General features: G+C 34.6%; 1 non-coding gene across 1 annotated transcript; it reads right to left on the reverse strand.

Moving 5' to 3' along the window:
- Positions 1 to 6735: 6735 nt before the first annotated feature.
- On the reverse strand, positions 6736 to 6809 carry TRNAS-ACU (transfer RNA serine (anticodon ACU)). The gene has a single exon. It is a non-coding gene; the product is annotated as a tRNA-Ser (tRNA).
- Positions 6810 to 7970: the final 1161 nt, after the last annotated feature.

A 7970-nucleotide genomic window follows, 5' to 3' on the forward strand; every position in this document is an offset into this window, starting at 1 on the left:
TGTTTCCTGGTGTCAACCTGTATTATTTCAGTAGACATTGAAATGAGGATGCATCTTGCTGCCTTTCCAATGAAGCAAGTTTAATTTAGTAATAGGTGAAAAACCATCCTTACAAAGGTGTTAATCAGAGACTTGGCTTTGTGGACACTTTTCAGAGAACAAATTTGTTAGCATAAAAATAAAGCCAGAAAATGAAGAGCTGTTTAATCACTCAATTGGATTTTTTTGCCAGCATATTTCTTTTTCTCTGCAACCCACTGCTAAATTGTGCTTCCTAGCTGTTTTTATAAAATCACTGAATCAAATCTAACTCTGATTACATCAGAGAAGGCCAGGTACCCTACACCATAAGAGGGGGTTTGAAATTTTGACTTGTCTACTTAAAGATCACCAAAATCTGATAACAAGGTCAATTACGTCCCTGGGTGGGATTGAACCACCAACCTTTTGGTTAATAGCCATACACACTAACTGATTGCGCCACAGAGACACTTTGCAAAAGTACAAACTGACAAAGGCTAATAAGCATTCATCTAAAACTTTTCCTAGAAAAACTTTAAAAAGTCAATAATCTGGAGAGTTTTTGTAAGATGTTTCTTCCATCAACCAACGAAGAAACACATTGGTACTTTCCCATGATGAGTGAGTGCTTTAGGATCTATTGCACTTACATGTGCAGCAGAGTACAGCAATGGAAGCATGCTGGGCACATAACCCAGAGGTAGGCAGATTGAAACTATCCTCTGCTATATGCATTTTTTTTTTGTTAATTTTAGTAATCAAAACTGGGATTGATATTTTTGCTTTTTTATTTTTACTTAAAGTACAATAACTTTTACCATTTTAATTTGTTTTAATAGTATATTGACAGTATAGTTTTCTTTAAAAAATCCACTTAATTTTCTTTACCCTATTATTAAAAGGGTAATTGACAAAAACAAACTACATTGTCACCAGAAGAGCAATACAAAATGTACAAGTGATATATTAAAATCATCTTTCCAGCTTGAATTTCAATGATGCATTGGGGCAACGATTTTGTGAGAAACATCTTCACCCTTAAATAAAGATTTTCTTAATTCCTTACCTGTGTGCTAATTAGATATCACCTTGTTTTCACATTAAACAGACTTCTACATGAGAAAGCAGCAAGGATGCAGTGGCGTTAATGTTTCCTGGTGTCAACCTGTATTATTTCAGTAGACATTGAAATGAGGATGCATCTTGCTGCCTTTCCAATGAAGCAAGTTTAATTTAGTAATAGGTGAAAAACCATCCCTACAAAGGTGTTAATCAGAGACTTGGCTTTGTGGACACTTTTCAGAGAACAAATTTGTTAGCATAAAAATAAAGCCAGAAAATGAAGAGCTGTTTAATCACTCAATTGGATTTTTTTTGCCAGCATATTTCTTTATCTCTGCAACCCACTGCTAAATTGTGCTTCCTAGCTGTTTTTATAAAATCAATGAATCAAATCTAACTCTGATTACATCAGAGAAGGCCAGGTACCCTACACCATAACAGGGGGTTTTAAATTTTGACTTGTCTACTTAAAGATCACCAAAATCTGATAACAAGGTCAATTACGTCCCTGGGTGGGATTGAACCACCAACCTTTTGATTAGTAGCCGGACACACTAACCGATTGCGCCACAGAGACACTTTGCAAAAAGTACATACTGACAAAGGCTAATAAGCATACATCTAGAACGTTTCCTAGAAAAACTTTAAAAAGTCAATAATCTGGAGAGTTTTTGTAAGATGTTTCTTCCATCAACCAACGAAGAAACACATTGGTACTTTCCATTGATGACTGAGTGCTTCAGGATCTCTTGCACTTACATGTGCAGCAAAGTACTGCAATGGAAGCATGCTGGGCCCATAACCCAGAGGTAGGCAGATTAAAACTATCCTCTGCTATATGCATTTTTTTTTGTTAATTAAAGTAATCCAAAACTGGGATTGATATTTTTGCTCTTTTATTTTTCATTAAAGTACAATAATTTTTACCATTTTAATTTGTTTTAATAGTATATTGAAAGTATTGTTTTCTTTTAAAAATCCACTTAATTTTCTTTACCCTATTATTAAAATGGTAATTGACAAAAACAAACTACATTGTCACCAGAAGAGCAATACAAAATGTACAAGTGATATATTAAAATCATCTTTCCAGCTTGAATTTCAATGATGCATTGGGGCAACGATTAATAATCTGGAGAGTTTTTGTAAGATGTTTCTTCCATCAACCAATGAAGAAACACATTGGTACTTTCCCATGATGAGTGAGTGCTTCAGGATCTCTTGCACTTACATGTGCAGCAGAGTACTGCAATGGAAGCATACAGGGCCCATAACCCAGAGGTAGGCAGATTGAAACTATCCTTTGCTATATGCATTTTTTTTGTTAATTTAAGTAATCAAAACTGGGATTGATATTTTTGCTCTTTTATTTTTACTTAAAGTACAATAACTTTTACCATTTTAATTTGTTTGAATAGTATATTGACAGTATAGTTTTCTTTAAAAAATCCACTTAATTTTCTTTACCCTATTATTAAAAGGGTAATTGACAAAAACAAACTACATTGTCACCAGAAGAGCAATACAAAATGTACAAGTGATATATTAAAATCATCTTTCCAGCTTGAATTTCAATGATGCATTGGGGCAACGATTTTGTGAGAAACATCTTCACCCTTAAATAAAGATTTTCTTAATTCCTTACCTGTGTGCTAATTAGATATCACCTTGTTTTCACATTAAACAGACTTCCACATGAGAAAGCAGCAAGGATGCAGTGGCGTTAATGTTTCCTGGTGTCAACCTGTATTATTTCAGTAGAAATTGAAATGAGGATGCATCTTGCTGCCTTTCCAATGAAGCAAGTTTAATTTAGTAATAGGTGAAAAACCATCCCTACAAAGGTGTTAATCAGAGACTTGGCTTTGTGGACACTTTTCAGAGAACAAATTTGTTAGCATAAGAATAAAGCCAGAAAATGAAGAGCTGTTTAATCACTCAATTGGATTTTTTTTGCCAGCATATTTCTTTTTCTCTGCAACCCACTGCTAAATTGTGCTTCCTATCTGTTTTTATAAAATCACTGAATCAAATCTAACTCTGATTACATCAGAGAAGGCCAGGTACCCTACACCATAACGGGGGGTTTGAAATTTTGACTTGTCTACTTAAAGATCACCAAAATCTGATAACAAGGTCAATTACGTCCCTGGGTGGGATTGATCCACCAACCTTTCGGTTAGTAGCCAGACACACTAACCAATTGCGCCACAGAGACACTTTGTAAAAAGTACATACTGACAAAGGCTAATAAGCATACATCTGGAACGTTTCCTAGAAAAACTTTAAAAAGTCAATAATCTGGAGAGTTTTTGTAAGATGTTTCTTCCATCAACCAATGAAGAAACACATTGGTACTTTCCCATGATGAGTGAGTGCTTCAGGATCTCTTGCACTTACATGTGCAGCAGAGTACTGCAATGGAAGCATGCTGGGCCCATAACCCAGAGGTAGGCAGATTGAAACTATCCTTTGCTATATGCATTTTTTTTGTTAATTTAAGTAATCAAAACTGGGATTGATATTTTTGCTCTTTTATTTTTACTTAAAGTACAATAACTTTTACCATTTTAATTTGTTTTAATAGTATATTGACAGTATAGTTTTCTTTAAAAAATCCACTTAATTTTCTTTACCCTATTATTAAAAGGGTAATTGACAAAAACAAACTACATTGTCACCAGAAGAGCAATACAAAATGTACAAGTGATATATTAAAATCATCTTTCCAGCTTGAATTTCAATGATGCATTGGGGCAACAATTTTGTGAGAAACATCTTCACCCTTAAATAAAGATTTTCTTAATTCCTAACCTGTGTGCTAATTAGATATCACCTTGTTTTCACATTAAACAGACTTCTACATGAGAAAGCAGCAAGGATGCAGTGGCGTTAATGTTTCCTGGTGTCAACCTGTATTATTTCAGTAGACATTGAAATGAGGATGCATCTTGCTGCCTTTCCAATGAAGCAAGTTTAATTTAGTAATAGGTGAAAAACCATCCCTACAAAGGTGTTAATCAGAGACTTGGCTTTGTGGACACTTTTCAAAGAACAAATTTGTTAGCATAAAAATAAAGCCAGAAAATGAAGAGCTGTTTAATCACTCAATTGGATTTTTTTTGCCAGCATATTTCTTTTTCTCTGCAACCCACTGCTAAATTGTGCTTCCTAGCTGTTTTTATAAAATCACTGAATCAAATCTAACTCTGATTACATCAGAGAAGGCCAGGTACCCTACACCATAACAGGGGGTTTGAAATTTTGACTTGTCTACTTAAAGATCACCAAAATCTGATAACAATGTCAATTACGTCCCTGGTTGGGATTGAACCACCAACCTTTTGGTTAGTAGCCGGACACACTAACCGATTGCGCCACAGAGACACTTTGCAAAAAGTACATACTGACAAAGTCTAATAAGCATACATCTAGAACGTTTCCTAGAAAAACTTTAAAAAGTCAATAATCTGGAGAGTTTTTGTAAGATGTTTCTTCCATCAACCAATGAAGAAACACATTGGTACTTTCCCATGATGAGTGAGTGCTTCAGGATCTCTTGCACTTACATGTGCAGCAGAGTACTGCAATGGAAGCATACAGGGCCCATAACCCAGAGGTAGGCAGATTGAAACTATCCTTTGCTATATGCATTTTTTTTTGTTAATTTAAGTAATCAAAACTGGGATTGATATTTTTGCTCTTTTATTTTTACTTAAAGTACAATAACTTTTACCATTTTAATTTGTTTTAATAGTATATTGACAGTATAGTTTTCTTTAAAAAATCCACTTAATTTTCTTTACCCTATTATTAAAAGGGTAATTGACAAAAACAAACTACATTGTCACCAGAAGAGCAATACAAAATGTACAAGTGATATATTAAAATCATCTTTCCAGCTTGAATTTCAATGATGCATTGGGGCAACGATTTTGTGAGAAACATCTTCACCCTTAAATAAAGATTTTCTTAATTCCTTACCTGTGTGCTAATTAGATATCACCTTGTTTTCACATTAAACAGACTTCTACATGAGAAAGCAGCAAGGATGCAGTGGCGTTAATGTTTCCTGGTGTCAACCTGTATTATTTCAGTAGACATTGAAATGAGGATGCATCTTGCTGCCTTTCCAATGAAGCAAGTTTAATTTAGTAATAGGTGAAAAACCATCCCTACAAAGGTGTTAATCAGAGACTTGGTTTTGTGGACACTTTTCAGAGAACAAATTTGTTAGCATAAAAATAAAGCCAGAAAATGAAGAGCTGTTTAATCACTCAATTGGATTTTTTTTGCCAGCATATTTCTTTTTCTCTGCAACCCACTGCTAAATTGTGCTTCCTAGCTGTTTTTATTAAATCACTGAATCAAATCTAACTCTGATTACATCAGAAAAGGCCAGGTACCCTACACCATAACAGGGGGTTTGAAATTTTGACATGTCTACTTAAAGATCACCAAAATCTGATAACAAGGTCAATTACGTCCCTGGGTGGGATTGAACCACCAACCTTTTGGTTAGTAGCCGGATACACTAACCGATTGCGCCACAGAGACACTTCGCTAAAAATGCATTCTGACAAAGGCTAATAAGCATACATCTAGAACGTTTCCTAGAAAAACTTTAAAAAGTCAATAATCTGGAGAGTTTTTGTAAAATGTTTCTTCCATCAACCAACGAAGAAACACATTGGTACTTTCCCATGATGAGTGAGTGCTTCAGGATCTCTTGCACTTACATGTGCAGCAGAGTACTGCAATGGAAGCATGCTGGGCCCATAACCCAGAGGTAGGCAGATTGAAACTATCCTTTGCTATATGCATTTTTTTTGTTAATTTAAGTAATCAAAACTGGGATTGATATTTTTGCTCTTTTATTTTTACTTGAAGTACAATAACTTTTACCATTTTAATTTGTTTGAATAGTATATTGACAGTATAGTTTTCTTTAAAAAATCCACTTAATTTTCTTTACCCTATTATTAAAAGGGTAATTGACAAAAACAAACTACATTGTCACCAGAAGAGCAATACAAAATGTACAAGTGATATATTAAAATCATCTTTCCATCTTGAATTTCAATGATGCATTGGGGCAACGATTTTGTGAGAAACATCTTCATCCTTAAATAAAGATTTTCTTAATTCCTTACCTGTGTGCTAATTAGATATCACCTTGTTTTCACATTAAACAGACTTCCACATGAGAAAGCAGCAAGGATGCAGTGGCGTTAATGTTTCCTGGTGTCAACCTGTATTATTTCAGTAGAAATTGAAATGAGGATGCATCTTGCTGCCTTTCCAATGAAGCAAGTTTAATTTAGTAATAGGTGAAAAACCATCCCTACAAAGGTGTTAATCAGAGACTTGGCTTTGTGGACACTTTTCAGAGAACAAATTTGTTAGCATAAAAATAAAGCCAGAAAATGAAGAGCTGTTTAATCACTCAATTGGATTTTTTTTGCCAGCATATTTCTTTTTCTCTGCAACCAACTGCTAAATTGTGCTTCCTATCTGTTTTTATAAAATCACTGAATCAAATCTAACTCTGATTACATCAGAGAAGGCCAGGTACCCTACACCATAACGGGGGGTTTGAAATTTTGACTTGTCTACTTAAAGATCACCAAAATCTGATAACAAGGTCAATTTCGTCCCTGGGTGGGATTGAACCACCAACCTTTCGGTTAGTAGCCAGACACACTAACCGATTGCGCCACAGAGACACTTTGTAAAAAGTACATACTGACAAAGGCTAATAAGCATACATCTGGAACGTTTCCTAGAAAAACTTTAAAAAGTCAATAATCTGGAGAGTTTTTGTAAGATGTTTCTTCCATCAACCAACGAAGAAACACATTGGTACTTTCCCATGATGAGTGAGTGCTTCAGGATCTCTTGCACTTACATGTGCAGCAGAGTACTGCAATGGAAGCATGCTGGGCCCATAACCCAGAGGTAGGCAGATTGAAACTATCCTTTGCTATATGCATTTTTTTTTTGTTAATTTAAGTAATCAAAACTGGGATTGATATTTTTGCTCTTTTATTTTTACTTAAAGTACAATAACTTTTACCATTTTAATTTGTTTTAATAGTATATTGACAGTATAGTTTTCCTTAAAAAAATCCACTTAATTTTCTTTACCCTATTATTAAAAGGGTAATTGACAAAAACAAACTACATTGTCACCAGAAGAGCAATACAAAATGTACAAGTGATATATTAAAATCATCTTTCCAGCTTGAATTTCAATGATGCATTGGGGCAACAATTTTGTGAGAAACATCTTCACCCTTAAATAAAGATTTTCTTAATTCCTAAACTGTGTGCTAATTAGATATCACCTTGTTTTCACATTAAACAGACTTCTACATGAGAAAGCAGCAAGGATGCAGTGGCGTTAATGTTTCCTGGTGTCAACCTGTCTTATTTCAGTAGACATTGAAATGAGGATGCATCTTGCTGCCTTTCCAATGAAGCAAGTTTAATTTAGTAATAGGTGAAAAACCATCCCTACAAAGGTGTTAATCAGAGACTTGGCTTTGTGGACACTTTTCAGAGAACAAATTTGTTAGCATAAAAATAAAGCCAGAAAATGAAGAGCTGTTTAATCACTCAATTGGATTTTTTTTGCCAGCATATTTCTTTTTCTCTGCAACCCACTGCTAAATTGTGCTTCCTAGCTGTTTTTATAAAATCACTGAATCAAATCTAACTCTGATTACATCAGAGAAGGCCAGGTACCCTACACCATAACAGGGGATTTGAAATTTTGACTTGTCTACTTAAAGATCACCAAAATCTGATAACAATGTCAATTACGTCCCTGGTTGGGATTGAACCACCAACCTTTTGGTTAGTAGCTGGACACACTAACCGATTGC

This window comes from Pseudophryne corroboree (genome assembly GCF_028390025.1).
Source record: "Pseudophryne corroboree isolate aPseCor3 chromosome 7 unlocalized genomic scaffold, aPseCor3.hap2 SUPER_7_unloc_5, whole genome shotgun sequence".
NCBI lineage: Eukaryota > Metazoa > Chordata > Amphibia > Anura > Myobatrachidae > Pseudophryne > Pseudophryne corroboree.